This window comes from Neofelis nebulosa, chromosome 6 (genome assembly GCF_028018385.1).
Source record: "Neofelis nebulosa isolate mNeoNeb1 chromosome 6, mNeoNeb1.pri, whole genome shotgun sequence".
Taxonomy (NCBI): Eukaryota; Metazoa; Chordata; class Mammalia; order Carnivora; family Felidae; genus Neofelis; species Neofelis nebulosa.
Window position 1 is genome coordinate 136,375,098 of NC_080787.1, and position 21,558 is coordinate 136,396,655.

The 21,558-nt window shown below is 38.5% G+C and overlaps 1 long non-coding RNA gene across 1 annotated transcript in view; it reads left to right on the forward strand.

Annotated features, from left to right (window-relative positions):
- Nucleotides 1–1,919: 1,919 nt before the first annotated feature.
- Nucleotides 1,920–21,558, forward strand: part of LOC131513525 (uncharacterized) — a 51,636-nt gene continuing 31,997 nt past the window's right edge. The window contains exon 1 of the long non-coding RNA XR_009262621.1: nt 1,920–2,092. This is a non-coding gene — a long non-coding RNA (uncharacterized LOC131513525). The remainder of the gene's footprint in view (nt 2,093–21,558) is intronic.

Below are 21,558 nucleotides of genomic sequence, written 5' to 3' on the forward strand. Positions count from 1 at the left end.
TATCCCTATTCAAGTTGTATTCCATAGAATGTGAGCTCCGTAAGAGTAAAACTTTAATCTTGCTTTGAGCAACACAAATACTACTAATAGAGAAAATAACAATGTTAATACTAAATAATATTTATTGAGTATTTATCATGTTAGGCATTATGCTAATTTTCCCACTCATTCCCTCAAAACAATCTTATGAATTAGGTATTATTCTCAACACCCCCATTTTATGGATGAGAACCCTGAGACGTAGAAATGTCCAGTAATCTGCTTAAGCAAGGTAGACTTGAGTTCTTACCAAGTTCAGAATGTAACCTCTTAATCTACATATTGTAGCAAACATTTTCAAAGACTACATCTTCTCATGTGAGTCAAGGAACTGATTCCATATAAATTACCCAGAAACCGTGTTCTTTGAGCGTTAGTTACGCTCATGTGATCTCAGCTTCTTGCCCAATGTCAATCCCAACAACATTCTCTGCTTAGAATCATCCAGCAGACTAAAATAATCCAGACACCCTGATGTTTGAGAGGAGAGTGAATGGGAAGACCAGAGAAAAAACACAGTTATTACATGGTGGAGGCTTTTGGCTTTGTACGAGCAAAATAAAACTCAGGGAGACTGTTACGGACTGAATTGTGTCACTCCAAAATTAATATGTTGAGATCCTCACTTCAAGCATCTAAGGATGTAACTTTATTTGGAAATAAAGCCTTCACAGAGATAATCAAGTGAGAACACACTTGACCAGATTGGGCTCCAATCCAGTATACCTGGTGTACTTACACCGATGGGAAATTTGGACACATTAGCATTCAGAGAGGAAAGACTACATAAAGAGATACAAAGGAGAACATTACATAAAGATGAAAGCAGGTATTGAAAGTGATGTATCTATAAGGCAAGAAATATTAAAGATTGCCAGAAAACCACCAGAAGCTAGGAGAGAGGCCTGGAACAGATTCTCCCTCACAGCCCTCGAGAGGAACCAACCCTGGCAGCACCTTGATCTTGAACTTCTACCCTCCAGAATTGTAAGACAATAAATTCCTACTGTTTAAGCCACCCAGTTTGTGGTGTTTTGTTACATCAGTCCTCGGAAATTAATACATGTATCTTCAAGAAATGGGATAAATCTGAGCCTCTTGCAAATGAATAAAGCAATCCCCAATACTTTCTTTCATGGGGGTGCCATGTTAATAAAGCCAGTTCACAATGAAACTAGCTGGGTCAAACTTCCACCTGTGATTTTATACCCTCATGGGGAACATTTGAGATTAATTTGACGTAAATATTACATTTCTGTGCTTTCTAATTTGTTGCCATCATTTGCTAAAAGAAGGTTAATATTTTTTCTGAAAAGAATGCTTTTCTTTCTGCGAGAAATCGGGCACCTGATTCATAAGTGATCATTTACATTTTTCGTTCTGGGCTTCTAGACACATCTGGATACTCATAACTGCTTGTTTACCCATTAGTTCATAGGCCAAATTCACGTTAAAATATTCTCAAATATCAGAAAATGTTTTTTATTTTAATAAAAGTCAACAGCTCATCTACTAGCTAATTTTAAGGGGTCTGGCAGGAAGCATGGCGGAAGATCCTTATCTGAGGTTTTGTGAAGAAGATAAAACATGGCATCAATCATAGTTGGGATCTGCATTCACAGCCACATTCCCAAAAAGTACACACAACTAAAAGTTTAAATATTTACTATGTTCTTGAGTAAACTGAGAATGTGAGTAAAATATATCAATGTTGAACATCACAGTTCCCTTAGGGAAAATGTCATACACAAATGTGCCCCTGTAGGCTTATTTTTCCAGACTGGTGGCTTGAGGGACATTACGAGCCCACAGAATGGTAACTCCTGTGTGCCATCAGAGAGAAAAGCATGACTTTTAGCAAAATCTAACAGAGTCACTGACCCTGTTCCTGGACCTGATACGTTCCCTTACTCCCTTTCCACCTTGCTCCTTCTTTCCTTCCTTCCTTTTCAGTATAAATATTTTGTTTTCTATTAGAGTAATGCATGTTTGGAGTTGTAAAGGACCCCATTGTTTTGCACACAGGACTATCAAAATGAAGGAGCACTGTGAGGTAGGCAACCTGTTTCTAATTTTTTCAATTCTGAGTATGAACTTGGCAGTATAACATATTGGTTGGATGCTGATTTCAAAGCCAAATAGCCCTTGTTTTAAACTGACAAGTCCTCTTATTAGCTGTATAGAACTTTGGTAGTAGTACTTAGCCACTCTATGCTTCCTCACCTATAAATTAAGGAACACCATTGTACCTCCATCATATGGTCTGAGAACAAAACAAAACAAAACAAACAAAAAAAGGTGACACCTGAAGAACAGATAGCAGAGGAATAACCACTTGGTGAATATTTAATAAATGTGAGCTAATAATCATGCTCATAAGGAAAACTAATGGTATGGCATTCTGGAAAGGTCAAAACTATGGCAATGGTAAAAAGAGTAATGGTTTCCAGGGAGTTGGGAGAGGGTGAGTGTTAGGTGAGGGTTGAATACATGAAACCCCTTTTGGAAGGTGGTAAAACTATTCTGTATGATACTGCAGTGGTGGATATATGACACTATGCGTGTCAAGATCCTTAGAACATTCTAGCATAAAGAGTGAACCTTACTTTATGCAAATTAAAAAAAAAACCTTTTTTTCCATCACATGATGGACTGTAGAATGTGATAAAACTAACTTTATTACAAATGTAAGAAATAAATCTAACCATATTGCAAATATATAAAGCAACCTTACCTGAAGGGGTTGGAGGGAAAAGATGACCCAAGTAATTTTGGATATGAATGGAATCTGCAAACTAAAGGCAAAATAGACTATATATTAGCACTGTGTTCAGGTGAATAAAGTTGCTTGTTATGGGGATACAGCTAATTTTGTTACTGCTGTACATAAACACTGGAATTAAGTAATGGGGTGCTGGATGCTGGGAGCCAGGTCACTGAGTATTGCAGAGAGAGATTACAAAGAGCAAGGGAGGAGGCTAGAATGAGTCATGTGATAACGGATTAGAGTTGGAGACATCAGTATGAATTCATGTCTAGCTTAATGTAGACACAGGTGATTACACATACAATAATTTTAGATATGTGTATATGAACAGGCTGATATCCATACATGGAACTCCTTGCTCTGTCAGTGGAAAGAGCCTAGAAGTAATGACACCTCAGTACCAACAACCACACCTACCACCTAGATCATTCCTTTCCTTTCCTTTCCTTTCCTTTCCTTTCCTTTCCTTTCCTTTCCTTTCCTTTCCTTTCCTTTCCTTTCCTTTCCTTTCCCTTTCTTTCTTTCTTTCTTTCTTTCTTTCTTTCTTTCTTTCTTTCTTTCTTTCTTTCTTTCTTTCTTTCTTTTTTGAGATAGAGAGAGAGAGAGAGAGAGAGAGAGAGAGAATCTTAAGCAGGCTGCACACCCCGTGCAGAATCAATCTCACTGATCATGAAATCATGACCTGAGCCAAAATCAAGAGTTGGACACTTAACCAACTGAGCCAAGTTGCCCCTAAATCTTGTTTTCTAATACCATTTTTCAATAAAGAGAATCAGGGCTCCTTGGAGAAAGGGCCAGTTCTAGGACTGGAGCAGTAAATATATAAGATGATCTCGGAGCATCTTACAGTGCCAGAAAGTAAGGAAACACTTTAAAAAAAAATGATGGTGTACACAAAAGACATAGTAGACAATTAAAAGGGCCCTCAATGGTCAAAGCTGCAAAATTTGAGCAACACAATAAATAAAGTAGAATTGGCTTATAATCCAAAATAAAAAACAAAATTTTGATTCCATACTGATACAGATAAATAATTGAACAAATAATAAATAAGGGAGAATAAACAAATCTTCCACACAGAAGAATTCTAAATAATTCGTGTACGTACTCTGCTCTCAAGGACATAAAGCATAAGTACCCACGGTGACTTCCTTCCGTACAGTGCAATATAGATAAAAGGAAAAAGAGTAACTTTATAGTGGATAAACCTCACAATCACCAGTTCAGTCAGATGGTCAAGGGAAACATCAACAGTGATAAGTCATGTGGATAGTATGTATTCTTGACATGTGATGAAAATGGCACTCTACCTGTGTGGTCTTCCTCCCAAAAACCTATAACCCGTCTAATCATGAGAGAAAAATCAGGCAAATACCAACTGAAGAACATTGTACAGGACTGTGCAACATCAACCAGTATTTTTCTAAACTGTCAAGGTCATCTAAAACAAGGAAAGTTTGATAAACTATCATAGCCAAGAGGAGCCTACGGACACATGGGGACTAAATGTCTATCCTGGGGAGTACCCTCACACAGAAAAAGGACATTAGATAAAAAATCAAAGAAATCAAAATAAACTATAGACTTTAGTTAAAATAACCTGTCAATATTGATTCAACAATTGCAAACAAATGTAATATAAACGTATAAATATAAGACATTAATAATAAGAAAAATAGGTATGGGATATATGGGGATGCTGTACTCTCTTAAATTCATTTAAGATTTCAAATTTATTTTAAAAAGAAAAAATATAAAGGCAGAACTATTATATTAAACCTAAAAATATTAACCAGTATTACTATTACTATTTTTAATTGGTAAATAATTAGCACAAGAAATACCTGACAACTACTAGGACATTATTAAACTTAAATATTTTTAACCATTGCTCTAAGTAACCCTGATCTAATTCTTATACTTTATTCAACTCACTGAATATCTTCTTAAAATTAGACCTTCCTTGAACTTGATCCAGTACGTTCAACAACTTTACCACCCACTTCAATTTGCCTACAAGGAAATCTTGTGGATATCAGTGACTATTTTATTTTATTTTATTTATTTTAGAGTGTGTGTGTGTGTGTGTGTGTGTGTGTGTGAGCAGGGGAGAGGGGCGCAGGGAGAGAAAGAAAGAATCCCAAGCAGATTCCATGCTCAGCGTGGAGCCCAATGCAGAACTCGATCCCACAACCTTGGGATCATGACGGAAACCGAAATCAACAGTCGGAGGCTCAACTGATTGAGCCACCCAGGCACCCCGTCTGTACTTTTATATTCAATCATCAATTCCTAGCGTTTTAAATGCTCCATTATTTATAGATCAAAGGATAAGTTGCCCTTTTTTAATCAGTGAAAAACCACCCAAAAAGTTAGAGTTCAGTCACAAATTCCATTGACCTACTAGCCACACAAATCCATTCATGATTAGTTTTCCTAATAAAAGTAGATTTTACAACATTTGTGTCTCCTGTGTTTAATTCTTTGCTTCTGAAGTCTAATTTACATATATAGCTTTAAGTAAATCCTCTTCTAACAAACTTCACTATGCATAGTAGATTTTATGTAGCACTTTTTTCTTTTAAAAGTGTGAAGGTACTAATGCAAGCTACAATAGCAATAACTAAAAGACATATTTAAGCAAAATGACTTTTTTTTCTTTTTTTTCCTTTTTTTAAAATTCATTTATTTTGAGAGAGAGAGACAGAGATAGAGCATGAGCAAGGGAGGGGCAGAGAGAGAGAGGGAGACAGAATCCAAAGCAGGATCCAGGCTCTGAGCTACCAGCACAGAGCCCGATGCAGGGCTTGAACTCATGAACCATGAGATCATGACCTGAGCCAAAGTTGGACACTTAACCAACTGAGCTATCCAGGCACCCATAAGCAAAATGAATTTTAAAACAGTCCTATAATAGTCTCCTGTATACTTCCAGAAAGCTGCCCCTTCCCTCGGTACAACATAGAAATGCACATCTCTGGGGGGTGGGGGGGCTGGGTGGCTCAGTCAATTAAACATCAGACTCTTGATTTTGGCTCAGGTCATGATCTCATGTTTCTTGAGTTCAAGCCACTGTGTTGGGCTCTGTGCTGAGAGCACAGAGCATGCTTGGGATTCTCTCTCTTCCCAAGCCCTGCATTTGTGCATGCACACACTCTCTCTCTCTTTCTCTTTCAAAATAAATAAATAAAAATTTAACAAAAGTATTTTGAAGAAATACACATCTCTGAATCAGTCTTTTTTGAAGACTGTGCTTTGGTGGCTTGAAGGTAAATAATGAAAAGAAATAGTATAGACAGTTGAATCCCCACCATCACATAATGTCATGCCATAAATCTCCCAGTTAACATCCTCGGAACTTGCATATCTAGATCTGATATGAGCATGATATAAGCATAATTCAGAATTTTATGGTTCTTTACAAGTTCCTAAAACACATAGTGACAATGGCCTTTGATTCAGAGGGAACATGTAGAAATACAGATTAAAGGAGACTAAGAAATCCTACCACTTCTCAAAGTGCTCAAAACCATTAAGCTCAAAGCCAACTCATTTACTCCTGAGCTCAGTGGGCTTTTGCCCCAAATCAAATGTCTCCATGTACATACCACCCTGAGCCAACTTTAACCTACATTTGAAGGATATGGACCATTATTTTATCCAGTATGGGTATTCCCTTCGCTCATCTTAGTGAAGTATGAAGTGATGTGGTAACTTGGTGATCGACTCAGTGCTCCTGACTGCAGAGTGTGGGTTCTAAAGGAAATGGAAAAAGCAAGTGCAGCCAACTTATATACCTTACAATTCGTTAATATATTTCATAATTCATAAACCTTACAAAACTTTATGCACCTGAAATTTGGAGTTTGGGGTCTATGTTGAGTGTGTGAGTGAGCATGTGTATGGGTGTCTGTGTGTGCGTGTGTGTGTGTGCGTGTGTGTGTGTGTGTGTGTGTGTGTGTGTGTGTGTGTTGGGCTGCATTTTTATGCATCTAAAAGTCAGTTAAAAAATAAGAAGAAGTTACACTATAATATGATACTCAAACTCTTTCAACTATAGTACTTGTGACCATAGCCAGGTGTATTTTATCAAATCACCTGGACTTAAATTGAGATATATATTTTTTTCATTTATTTAAATTCACATTAGTTAACATACAGTGTAGTCTTGGCTTTAGGAAAGAACCCAGTGATTCATCTCTTACATGTAACACCCTACTGCTTATCCCAGCAGGTGCCCTTTTCAGTGACCATCACCCATTTCACTCATTCACCTACCCATCTCTCCTCTAGCAACCCTCAGTTTTTTCTCTGTATTTAAGAATCTCTTACGGTTTGCCACCCTTTCTGTTTTTATCTTATTTTTCCTTCACTTCCCCTATGTTTATCTGTTGAATTTCTCAAATTCTACATATGAGTGAAATCATATGATATCTGTCCTCTGACTAACTTATTTCTCTTAGCATAATATCCTCTATTTCCATCCATGTATCTGCAATGGCAAGATTTCTTTCTTTTTCATTACTGTGTAGTATTTCATTGTGTGTGTGTGTGTGTGTGTGTGTGTGTGTGTGTGCATGTGTGTGTGTGTGTGCATATATATACCACATCTTCTTTATCCATTCATAAGTTGTTGGATACTTGGTTTCTTTCAATAATTTGGCTATTGTTAATAGTGCTACTATAAACATTGGGGTGCATGTGTCCCTTCGAAACAGCACACCTATACCCCTTGGATAAATACCTAGTAGTGCAATTGCTGGGTCATAGAGTAGTTCTATTTTTAATTTTTTGAGGAAACTCCATACTGTTTTCCAGAGTGGCTGCACCAGCTTGCATTCCCACCAACAATGCAGAAGGGTTCCCCTTTCTCTGCATCCTCGCCAACATTTGTTGTTTCCCGAACTGTTAATTTTATTTATTTTTTTTTAAAATTTTTTTTTTTTCAACGTTTTTAATTTATTTTTGGGACAGAGAGAGACAGAGCATGAACGGGGGAGGGGCAGAGACAGAGGGAGATACAGAAGCGGAAACAGGCTCCAGGCTCTGAGCCATCAGCCCAGAGCCTGACGCGGGGCTCGAACTCACGGACCGCGAGATCGTGACCTGGCTGAAGTCGGACGCTTAACCGACTGCGCCACCCAGGCGCCCCACCCGAACTGTTAATTTTAGCCATTCTGACGGGTGTGAGGTAGTATCTCATAGTGATTTTGATTTGTATTTCCCTGACCAGGAATGATGTTGCGCATGTTTTCATGTGTCTGTTAGCCATCTGGATGTCTCCTTTGGAAGTGCCTATTCATGTCTTCTGCCCATTTCTTCACTGGATTATTTGTTTTTTGGGTGTTGAGTTTGATAAGTTCTTTATAGATTTTGGATACTAACCCTTTTTCCAATATGTCATTTGCAAATATCACCTCCCATTCTGTTGGTTGCCTTTTGGTTTTGTTGATTGTTTCCTTTGCTGTGCAGAAGGTTTTTATCTTGATGCTGGCCTATTTGGATTTAAATGTAAAAACAAGGTTACACACATGACAGATGCTGGACACCCCTGGAACCATAAAGCAATGTGGTATAGAAGACAACATAGTTATTTAAGTCTTGCCTCACTTCCAATTCTGGAAGCTGGCTTGAGTATATAACCAAACCAAAGAATCTGGATTGGCTCTGGCCTCAGGTATCTTGTTCTATTCCACAGAGACCTCATAAATCTTACTTCATCACTGGTCATCTTCAGTCTCTGTAGGGGTAAGATTATCTTATAGTCAAACCTCAGAAATGGGTCTTCCCTGGGGCAGACTGAGCAGTCCAAGCAATTTAACACCTCCACTTTCCCAACCATAACAGACCTAATCTAAAATTAACCTGTACATACAAAGTGATCCAAATCTGGTGTCTGAATACAGAAAGACTCTGATCAGATGGCATTTGAAATTGAGACCCACTGAAGTCATATTATACATGACCACTCCTTTATAATGCAGTTCTGAGATTGGGTTTCTCAGGGAGTAAGCTTGAAATGGATATTTATGGATTTTTAAAATATAATTTATTGTCAAATTGGTTAACATACAGTGTGTAAAATGTGCTCTTGGTTTTTTGGGGTAGATTCCCGTGATTCATCGCTTACATACAACACCCAGTGCTCATCCCAACAAGTGCCCTCCTCAATGCCCATGACCCATTTTCCCATTGCCCCCCACTCTCCTATCAACCCTCAATTTGTTCTCTGTATTTAAGAGTCTCTTATGGTCCCTCTCTGTAACTCTTTTTCCCCCTTTCCTTCCCCCATGTTCTTCTGTTAAGTTTCTCAAGATCTACATGAGTGAAAATCTATATCTGTCTTTCTCTGACTTGTTGCCCTCAGCATAATACCTTCCAAATTATGGATATTTATGGATTTAGGTCTTACCTCCATACCTTTGCAGGCATTTTTTTTCCCCCAATCTTTTTTCCTCTGTCTCCTGATCTAATCTTCCTCTCTTCCTACCTCTGTGTTTACAGGTCACTCTCCTTTTTCTCTCTCCTTCCCCCTTTTCCCTGTATCTTTCCTTTTGCTCTCTTTCTGCCCCTCTCCCCCCAACAGATCTGTTGCATCCTCTCTACAACGTCTTCCTTGACTTCTTAACAATGTGTCCACCTGGTCCATTGCTGCCATTGCTGGGCTTCATCATGTGAAGAAGCCCAGGTGAGCCTGCTGGAGGCTGAGAGTCCACAGGCAGAGAGACCACATGGCTAGCTGTCTCAGTTGTGGTCCAAATATTTGAATGAGTTCTACCCTAGTCCAGACAGATTATAATCTATAGTCAAAAGAACAATTCACCCACTCACAGAAGCATGAGAAATAATAGTTTAATATTTAAATCATTAAGTTTTGGAATAGTTTTTTATATAGCAAAAGTAAGATGATTTGATAATTGAACTTGATGTGATAATTGAAAAAAAGTTGATGTTACTCCTAAAACCAAGGCTCTTTATAACCCGTGCTTAATAAATTTTAGTCAAATTATATCCTATACATGTTTCCTATATAGAGAAATTTTAAAATATATAAACAATTTTGATTCTTTGTTATTAGCATCTAAGGAATTATACAAACATTTTTTTAAATAATCGATTAGGGGCCCCTGGATGGCTCAGTATTAAGCGTCTGACTTCAGCCCAGGTCCTGGTCTCACGGTTCCTGAGTTCTGGCCCTACATCAGGATCTGTGCTGACAGCTCAGAGCCTGAAGCCTTCTTCAGACTGTGTTTCCCTCTCTCTCTGCCCCTCTCTTGCTCACGCTCTCTCTCTCTCTCTCTCAAAAATAAACATTAAAATAAAAATTTTAAATACAGATCAAATTTTAAAAATCGTAGTTGAGTAGGCACAATTATAGTGTGAATCTCAAGACTAAGTTTTAAAAAATGGCAAAAAGCAAATTAAATATTATGTGAGTATTGAAAATATTGGAAATACCATTCCAATTCTAAAATGAACTAAACATTAATTTCAAGCACCTTCAATGTCAAAGAGTAAAAATCGTTGGCAAAACAATGCATGTACCATAAAATTTACTATTTTTAAGTTGTATAATTCAATGGATTCTAGAACATTCAGAGTTGTGCAACCATCACTGCTACCAAATATCAGGATATTTTCGTCACGCCAAAAAGAAACCCTGTCCCTGTCAATAGTCACTCCCCATTCTCCTTCTTCCCTAGTCCCTGCCAAACACTAAACTGCTCTCTGTCACAGTGGATTTGCACATTTTGGACATTCCACCTAAGCACAATTACACACCACCTGTGGCCTTTTATGTCAGGCTTCCACTATTTAGCCTAGTGTTCAAGTTCATCCATATTGTAGCATTTATCAGTACTTTACTTCTTTTTATTGGTAAATAATGTTGTATGGATATACCACAGTTGGCTTATCCATTCATTAGTTGATGAGCATTTAGGTTGTTTCCATTCTTTTGACTATTATAAATAATACTGCTATAAATATTTGAGTACAACTTTGTGTATAAATGTATGTCTCAGTTCTCTTGTATATACACCTAGAAGTGAAAGCTCTGGGTCATATGGAAACTCTATATTCAACATTTTGAGGACCCGTCAAACTATTTTACATTTTAATCAGGGATGTATGAGAGTTCTAATTTCTTCTTATCCTCAACAACTTGTTATTTTCCTTTATTAAAAATGTTATATAGCCATCCCAGTAGGTGCAAAGTAATATCTCATTTTGGTTCTGACTTGCATTCCACTGATAACTCATGGGTTGAACATCTTTCTATATGCTAAGTTTTCATCTTCATTGAAGAAATATCTGTTCAAATCCTTGCCTATATTTTAATTGGAATATTTGTCTTTTTATTGTTGAGTTGTAAGTGTTCTTTATATATTCTAGATACAAGATCTTTATCAGATATTTAATGTGCAAATATTTTATCCCATTTTGTGGGTCTTTCTTTTCACTTTTTTGATAATATCATTTGAAACACAAATTTTTGTGTACTTCATTTTGATGAAGTACGTTTGTCTATTTCTTTCTTGTGTTGCTCATGCTTTTGGGGTCATATTTTACAAACTATTATTTAAACCAAGGTCACAGATATTTACTCCTGTTTTCTATCTAAGACTTCTGTCGTTTTAGTTGTTATGTATAGGTTTAATACATTTTGAGCTAACATTGTAGATGGTAGAGGCAGGGTCCCACTTCACTCTTTTGTATATGAATATGCAGATGTACCAATGTCATTTGCTAAAAACACTATTCTTTCCTCACTGAATTGTCACAGCTCCCTTGTCAAAAGTTAGTTGACCATAGATGTCTTGGTTTATTTCTGGACTCTTGGGTTGAATATTATGTGATCTGTATGTCTATCTTTATGCCAGTACCATCCTGACTTGATTACTGTAGTAAGTTTTGAAATCTGAAAGTGTGAGTCATCCAACTTTGTGTTACTTTTTCAAGTTTGTTTTGACTATTCTGGGTCCCTTGCATTTCCACGTGAATTTTAGTAATACCAAATCCTTAGTTTGTACATAATTGCAGAAAAGAGTTGGAATTTTAACAACATTAAGTCTTCTGACCCTTCAACATGATGTCTTGCCATTTGTTTAGGTCTTCTTTAATTTCTTTCAATCGTTTTGTGATTTTCAGGGTACAAGACTTGTACTTCTTTGGATAAATTTATTCCTAAGTATGTTATTCTTTCTGATGCAATTGTAAATGAAATTGTTTTCTTAATTTCATTTTAGGATTTTTCACTGCTGGTATATAAAAAATAATATTGAATTTTATATATTGATCTTGTATCAAACAACTTTGCCGAACTCTTTTATTAACGCTAACACTCTGGTGTGTGTGTGTGTGTGTGTGTGTGTATCCTTAGTGTTCTTTTATATGCCTGCAAATATAGAGACACTTTTACTTCTTCCTTTCCAATATGGATGTCTTTTATTTCTCTTTCTTGTCTAACTGCCCTGGCTCAAATCTCCAATACAAAGGTGAATAGAAATGGTGAGAGTAGGACATTCTTGTATTCTTCTTGATCTTAGAAAGAAAGCATTCAGTCTTTCATATTGACTACGATTTTAGCTGTATGTTTTTTGTAGATACCCTGAATTAGGTCCAGAAAGCTCCCTTTAATTTCTAAGGTTTCTTTTATTCTGAAATCATATAGGATTCTGTCAAATGTTTGTTTTGTTCTGTTTTTTTGTCTGTTGAGATAAATCATTGTTTTATTCTCCTAATATGGTATATTATATTGAATGATTTTCATATGTTGAAACACTGTTGCATTCTCGGTATAAATCTCACATGGACATGTGGACTCTTTGTATATATTTTAGATTTGATTTGCTAGTATTCTGTTGAAAGTGTTGTCTTCTATATTCATAAGGGGTACTAGTCTGTACTTCACTTTTCTGTGATGTCTTTGTCTGGTTTTGATATCAGGGTAATAATACTGGCCTCATAGAATGAGTCAGAAGTATTTTCTCCTCTTCTTTTTTGGGGGATAGAGGTGGAGAGTATGTGAGAGATTGATGTTAATAATACTTTAGCCTAATAACACCAGTTGGAGCTGTTTGTTTAGTGACAATTCTGAACGAATTCTGTAAGATCTCTATTTTTTGTCATGTGAAAACTCCACTAAGTTAGTCTAGAGATAACCTAGTGATTAGACAAAAATTTCTCCAATATCAAAACCAATAAATATCCTAGTGTTTGTTGAGATTTGTGTACACGTTGAAGCACACTTCCAACACTCAGTTTACGACTCTGCCTTTGCTTCCTCTTCCTGGTTGTGGAGAGTTTTAAGGTAAGCCAGAGGTGAGACCCTAAAGCCTTCTCAGGCCCTTCTTGAGTATCCACACAGCACCACACATGTAAATGAAATTCCAGATTCCCAGGAATATGTCACAACTTTCCAAAGCCTGTATAAACACCTCACTCCTCAGCTTTTCCTTTTAAGCTTTTTACTCAGGCCATTGTTTGTGCCAATTGTTAATCATCACCTCAGGCTTGGTAATTTGAAAACATTTGCCTGGAAATGTTTTTTCATAAATGCCCTCTGGGGAGAAGCTTTTAGCATCCGGAAAGCTTGAGTCAGGTCAAATAAAGGCAAGCTTTTGGAGTTGGGTCTTCCAAGGAACCACCTAACAGAGCAAATAATATCAATTCTTTGGGGATGAAGCTTTGGAAAACTGCAGTTCTGTTCTGCCCCCCTTCAGTATTGGGAAAATGGGCTCTTTTTTTTTTAATTTTTTCAAGGCAAGGGCTGAGCTGGAGAGCGAAAATTAAAATTGGTGTTTTTACCAGCGTTTGGCAGTTTTTCTTAAATAAATGCTTCCTGGGTTGCTACAAGCCTTTGGCTAAATCCCAGGGATCTGAAAAAGTTGATTCCGACTATTTTGCTACTTTTTTGTTGTTGTAGCTTTTATGGGGAGAGACAGTTTTGGACGCCATGTTCACTACACATAACTGTTAGCAGTAAATTAAGCCTACCAAAATTGAATTGATATGGGACAGTAAGTTCACTGGTATGGGTCAGTAATTTTGTGACAACTCAATCTGCAATACTAAGAGAAGGAAAAAACTGAATTAAATAAAATAACTAAGTGAAATAGATACACAAACCGACAAACAAATAGAGTATACTGTAACAAATCAGGCTTCTCAACATGTAAACTATGAAATATGACTGCAGGTGACAACAAAAGAAGATTTTCTCTAAATATGAAGAACGGTTAAGTTTAAGTGCATGTATACAGGTGGTATGTGCTTGAGTTACTACTGAAGACAAACACTATTCAATGACAGCTCCAGGATCTAAAAGAATCAATCACAATGTTTTAAATTAGGACAACAAATTATAAGATGCATCTAATGAATTAAGAGTAAGTTCTACTTGTAAAGTGAACTCAGCACAATGAAAGCAAAGACTCTTGTTGGGAACAAGCTGTGTAAGAATTTTAAAGTCACTTTGCACTTAAACTCTCGTCAGGCATGATTGATGATGCAAGAAGAAGCGAAGAGGAAACATATTTTTGTGGCTGTACTTTTATTTGCTGACACGACAAAAAGCCAAATCTCTACCACACGAAGAATGAGTTCACAATGGAAAAACACCAAGGCACCTAAATGTGACTATCTATTGTACTTAAGACAAAAGCAAAACTCAGAAAATGCTTTCTGTGAAAACACAGTTGACTTCCTAATTATTGTATCGATATCTCTGCATTTGCTTTCATCTATCAAGGAGTTTTCTTTTGAAATTCAGTCTTCTCTGACTGTGATGAGGTTTTTCAAACCCTATTTCTCTTGTTTGTCCTCAGAACAATCGATGGGGTAGACGACATAAACAGAACTATTCTGGGAGACACAGAATTCTAAATTAAATAATAAAGTATGTCTTAAAATGACATAGACTAAGTGGTCTTTCAGTTGGGTCATCCAGTGTCTGAAAGGCCACTTTAATGTGGTACTTGTTGGGGCACAGACAACAAAGACATTTAGTTAATGATTGTGCATCATTATAGAGGGCAATTTAGCAGCGTGTATCGGGCCAAACCCTCCCTACAGGGTCCTCACAAAACCTTCGATTATACTTAGAGGACTACCTTCATCCTTTAGATGACACCGCATGGCTTTAATACGCTGATTCTCTCTCTCAAGCTCTGGGTTAATCCTTAATTTCTCATTTATCTGACTTCCTCTTGCAATTAACAGTAAACTTTTACACAAAACAAACATGCTATTGTCCACTATTAGTTTTATGTGCTCTAACTTTGTCTTTTCATTTGGATGATACGCTGCTAGATTTCTAAATGTCTGTATCACCCTCTCCTTTCCTCTTCTCTCTTCTTTCACTCATGGACTCCTCTCCTCGTTCCATTCCACTCCGGCTTTCTGCTAGGCAACAAATGCCCTGGCCTTTCCCTCTACTGAAGCAATTCATCCCAACGGTTTTGAAACCATAAAGCCTTCCCCAGGTGAAAGAAATTGTTCAGCTTTGAAGTTTATTTATTTATTGAGAAAGAGAGTGGGGTAGGGGCAGAGAGACAGAGAGCAAGGGAGAGAGAATCCTCCCAATGTGGACCTCAAACTCACGAACCACGAAATTATGACCTGAGTCAAAATCAAGAGTTGGACACTTAACCAACTGAGCCACCAAGGCATCCTGAAATTGTTCAACTTTACCATGCTTCTGTCCTATATAAGTATAATTTCGAAAGTTCCTCCTCATTTCTTATTTTAAAAAAGGAATTGTCCAGTCTTACATCTATAGAAGGTTGTCTGTCTTGCTGTCTCCATTTTTCATTATCTAGTCACTGAAATAGGGATTCTATCCCAACTGTTCCACAAAAACAATGTACACTTTACAAACTTTATTTTACTGGAAGTTTCTGTAGCACTTGAAGCAGCTGGCCACTCATGGCTTATAAAACACTGTTTCCTTGGCTTTCTTAGTACTACACCTTCTTGGTTTTTCTTCTGCTTCACTGGGCCGTGCTTCTCAACCTCCTCCTCAGATTTAGCTCATGTTTCTATTCCTCAAATGCTTATTTTGCTCACAGATCTCTTAGTGGCACTCCTCTTTTCTCCATATATACTCTTCTTGGGTGATTTCATCCACTCCCTTCGCTACAGCTACTAGCTCTAAATTTATGATTCTCAAATACTTTTTGGCCAAGAATTTTCTGCAGAGCTTCTCATCTCCATATCCAATTGCCTTCTGAATGTGTCCATTTACATGTCCGACAGGATGTAATCCTATAATCCATGTAATCCATCGAAAATTGAATTCATTATTATTCCCATTATTTCTGCTTCTCCTCTTGTATTCCATATTCCAGTGACGGGTGCCAAAGCGGTGGCAGACATAGTAGAATGCCTATCCAAAATCCATCCTTGCCCTTTTCTCCTTCCTCATAGAACCAGTTTTGTTTGGATTTCCACCATCCTCCAAGGGATCCCTGAGCCCTAGCCCTGGCATGTCCTAGTTGGTTGAGAGTACATTAAACTAACAGTAGAATCATTTCCCTTGCCAATAGTGGTTTGGGTGGATGTGTGATCAAATTCTGTTCTCCAGTGAGACATGAGGTGAAGTACATTGGGGGGCTTCTGGGAAGGTGCCTCACTCTTAATAAAAGACATAGAAAGAAACTGGCACCTTTGGTGCCCTTGAATATTGTTGGCCTTGGATTAACTCTTGAAACTGTTACAGGCATCTCATATTTCCAGCAGGAGCTTGCCTGAGAACAAACACATGATATGATAGAAGATAGAATGTTTTAAAAAAAAGTCAGAAAGGGGCACTTGGGTGGCTCAGTCAGTAAAGCGGTCGATTCTTGATTTCTGCTCAGATCATGATCTCACAGTTCGTGAGTTCAAGCCCTGCATGGGGCTCTATGCTGGCAGTGTGGAGCCTGCTTGGGTTTCTCTCTCTCCCTCTCTTTCTGCCCTACCCCCACTCATGCTCTCTCTCTGTCTCTCTCAAAATAAATAAATAAACTTTTTAAAAAAGTGTCAGAGAAACAGAATTATCATTCCATTCCTCAGGCTGCTTTTCTCCTGAAAGATGGTTCAGATCAGCGATTCTCAAACTTAGCATCGACCACAATCACCTGGCTTCTAAAATAGACACTACTCAAATGCCACCCCACTCCAAGGTTTTGATTAAATAGATCTAGAGTAAGACCTGCCAATGTACATCTTGGACATGTTCCCATGTGATGCTAATACTGCTTATCCAAGGAATGCACTTTGAGAACCACTGGTTTAAATCTCTGACCCAAGGTTTCCCACTATTTGTAGCCAAAAGCATTTTAATGGTTAGATAAAGCTACATGCTCTATTGTCAAAGCCCCAGAATCTTGGGTTTCATTCTGAACTCTCCTTTTCTCCACACATACAATCTACTGTGCAATGTTATTTACTCTACCTTTCATTATTATTTTTTTTTAAATGTTTATCTATTTTGGGAGAGGAGAGAGGGAGAGAGAGAATACATGAGTGGGGGAGGGGCAGAGAGAAAGAATTTCAAGCAGTGTCTGCTCTATACCCACATGGGGCTCAATCCCATGAGCTGTGAGATCATGACCCGAGCTGAAACCAAGAGTTGGATGCTTAACCAACTGAGCCTCCCAGGCACCCATGCTCTATCTTTTAAACATGTCTTGCATTTGTATGCTTTTCCACAGTGGTGATGGATCACTCCCGTGCTCCAGCCACCATTGTCTCCCCTTTGGATTACTGCAACAATCCAACTGGTCTTCCACTCCTACTCTCTCCCTTCAAGAAGTTCACACGGCTTTCAGGGAAAGCTTTTGAAATGGCAAATTTTGTTCTTTTGGGCTTAAAACTTCACAAGGGCTCCCCAAGCAGGCTAGAATGTAGCAAAAAATCTGTACCTTGAACAACAGTCCTTTCTCCCACATACTGCAGATTCATCCCTTGTAACTCCCCACCTTGCACTTGCCTATTCCCTCGTTCCAGAATGTCTCCTAGTCCTTTGAGATCACTGTGCTCTGGGCTCCTCTGTGCCTTGCCATATGCTTTTCTGTTCTCTCCCACCCTAGCCCCTTCTCCGTTGCTTGGACTGCATCTATTCATCGCGAATTAAAGTTTCTGATGAGATATTCCTTCCTCAGAGAACTCTTACCTTACCTCCCAGATCTGGGTTTTAGATATATCCTGTGAGCTCTCAAAACACTCTTCACTTCCCTTAAAACAGCATTTCTTTTATGCTGTTGTAATCACCTCTCCTCTTCTCTACATCTCGGGAGATCAAAAACCACGAGATCATCCATCTCGTGAAGCCTTCACATAATGCTTGGGACCACACTGTCATTATCATCTGGCCTCCTCTTCAGCTAGCACACAGACATTGAGCCAAGAGCTTCACATGCTTATCCTTCCTTTTTTTAAATTTATTTAAATTCTCGTTAGTTAGTGCAATACTGGTTTCAGGAGTAGAATTCAGTGATTCCTCACTTACATACAATATCCAGTGCTCATCACATCAAATGCCCTCCTTAAAACTCATCGCCTATCTAGCCCATCCCCCCCCACCTCCCTCCTTCAGCTCTCAGTTTGTTTTTATCGTTAACCATCTCTTGTGGTTTGTTTCCCTCTCTTCTCTTCCTCTCTTCCCATAAGTTCATCTCTTTTGTTTCTTAAATTCCACATATGAGTGAAATCATATGGTATTTGTCTTTTTTCTGATTGATTTATTTCACTTAGCTTAATACATTCTAGCTCTATCCACATCATTGCAAATAGCAAGATTTCATTCTTTTTGATGGCTGAGTGTTATTCCATTGTGTATATATACCACATCTTCTATATACATTCATCAGTCCATGGACATCTGAGCTCTCTCCGCAGTTTAGTTATTGTTGATAATGCTGCTAAAACATTGGGGTACATGTAACCTATCAAATCTGTATTTTTGTATCCTTTGGGTAAATGCCTAATTCTGCAATTGCTAGACTGTACATATTTAACCTTCTAACTACCATATTTTGCCTATCAGGAAAATGAGGTTCGGAGAGATCACAAGAGGGGTCACCTAATAATAAGAACGCAAGGTTTGAACTCAAGGAGTCTAGCTCTAAAATTTGCTCTCTATTCTTCCTTCTTGGGATAATAGTGTAACAGCACCTAATTTTCTTCTAGAAAAGCACCCCCACTCCACCCATTCCTTACCTTCCCTCTCCTGAGATTTCACTGTTTATTTTACGCACCATACGTGTGGCTACACAGCCTGTGGCCTGTGGGAACAGGTATGATTGCAGTTTCCCAGAGATGTGAAATGCCTGTCACTGGTCCCATTCTCATTTCTCCCAGGCATCTCCCCACAATCCTCTGGGAACACTATCCGGGGTCCTTTTCATGACACAGGCAAGAATGGGCATACATTAGAGAGAGAAGAGCTACCCTTTCTAAGGATTTAAGTGAGTATGCCTCCCTCCAAATTCAGAAAACACTAGGTTTTAAGAGTAAAAATAAGTGTAAGTGTACTCTATAAATTTGATAAATTAATAAAGCTAACAAAAAAAAAACTGATCTGAAAATATAAAAAGGAGAAATACAGCTGTTTGTAAACTATAAAGCCCATCTCCTGGCCACTCCTGACACTTGAATATCCCGTGTTGCTACACTAGTTATTATCCTATCTCCTTGGCACCTGACAAGCTCTGTAACTCTTAAGCACGAGAACTATTTTCATCCCTGGAAGCCCAGCATCGAGAACAGCTCCCGACATAACAGTGGTGCTCAAAAAAGGAGCAGTTGTAACCTAATCCAATGAAGAAAACGTATATTTCCACCAAAGGTTTTGTGTTCCCCCTTAGCAAGACAGCTCAAAAAGAAATTTGGTTGAATAATTTTAAAACTGAGCCTTAATCTGTCTGACCAGATGCTATTGTTAGTATTTCAGAACCAAAATGGAAAGTTAAGTTGTCTTCTATTCTGTCATCTTCAATTCTCTGAAGCAGAGATTCGTATAAACCGTCACACTGCCCCATAGTCCATCCAAATTTCATGTTGCCATGAGTGCCCCCCCGCTTCCGCTGGGGTGGCACTCCCTTATGCCTCAGGCAACTCCCCTCACCCTGGGACAGCCTGTATTCAGCTTTTACACACAGGCAGACATCTTCACACCAGTCAATATTCCCTAGTGACAAGGCCACAAGCCCCCTCGTATGATGGAGCAGAGGGAAAGGGCAAGGTGAAGGACAGACCCCAGGGCCTTTGTGCCATCACTAGCTCTCATGCCTTATGCAGGCGGTACTTGCCCCGAAGAACCAGTGCACAGATGCTTGGCCCCCTACGGGAACAATCTATTCTTAAGACTGATGAAGTTTTTTCCAGTCAGAAATGTGAAACTACAATGAGCAGACTCCAAGCCTCAAAACTGGAGCTTCCTGAGAAAAGAACATCCTGAAGATTGTTTGAACTATATTACTGAAATTCTTCTTAATGCGTGGTGACTCAACCCTGTTTGTTCATTGCAAACATAAGCAGGGCTGATTTCTAAGGGTGTGCCTGGTTGAACATATTGTATACACCTTCTGTATGAAGACCGACACCTGGTTAGAAGCTGTAATTCATTTGTGTAGAGTGTTTAGTTTTCACGTAGAATAGAAATTGAGAAGGCAGTCATTAAATAAGGTTGGCAGATGTCACATTGCAAATGTCCTCCTGTATCCTGTATTTTTGCTGTAAAGGACATTATCGGGACAACTGGCAAAACTCAAATGGAGTCTGAAGATCAGAAGGCAGAAGTGCATCCTTGTTAATGTCCTGATTTTGGTGGTCGCGTTGTGACCATATTGGGCGCCAAACACACGCAAGAACTGTGGAGTACAGAGCAAAACACACAAGTATCTCTGGCTGCTTACTGTGTAACAGGAAACATAACAAGTGCACAGACAAGATGATGAAAATTGCAAAGCCCAGCGTCACGAGGACCAGAGAACTGACAAGAATCTATAGTTCTCAATATTTGCTCCACCAGTAACATTGACCCTAATACTCTTGGAGATTTATGGAAGTCTAGCCCCGAGTCGCTGTGAGACGGATATAATTCCTTTTCTTTCTCCTTTATCGAATGAACATTGGAAGGAGCAGGAGTAGCATTCTTCTAGTGTTAGTTTTGAATTTATTCTAATTTAATATTAAAAGGTCAATGATTGATCATCTTGGTGACATCGTCTCTACCTGGTTCATCTCGAAAACATTTCATTAAATCTCTCAGTATAACTCAGATGAATAATTTTGAATAAGGGCCAATTTTTAAATGAGGCACTAAGTACCATCACCACCCCTCCCCCTGTCCCCCCCATGAAGAAGCATTTCCTGCCTATTCTACCTCAAAAAACAACAACCACACAGCTTACACAGGGGCAGCAACTGAGAATCTTAATACCTGCCACCTTCTCAGTAGCGTTTTCCGTGTGTGCCAATAACACTGTCATAATAGATTCGTGGGCAGTTCTCAAGTTCAACATTTATTCTCCCACAGTTATAGAGTGTGCTAGATGGTGAGAGAAAGACAACTCCTCAAGATGCTTACAGTTTAGTGGAGGAAGGTAACAAACACGGGCAAACTCTGAAATACCTACGTACAAAATACATACAAATCCCCCTTCCCCTCCCTCTGACTACAAGATTCAGAATGTCCCAGCTCACCTCTCTTCTCTGACTTGCAACCGAATCCCATTTGCCCTCCAGCCAACCCCACACGTACGGGT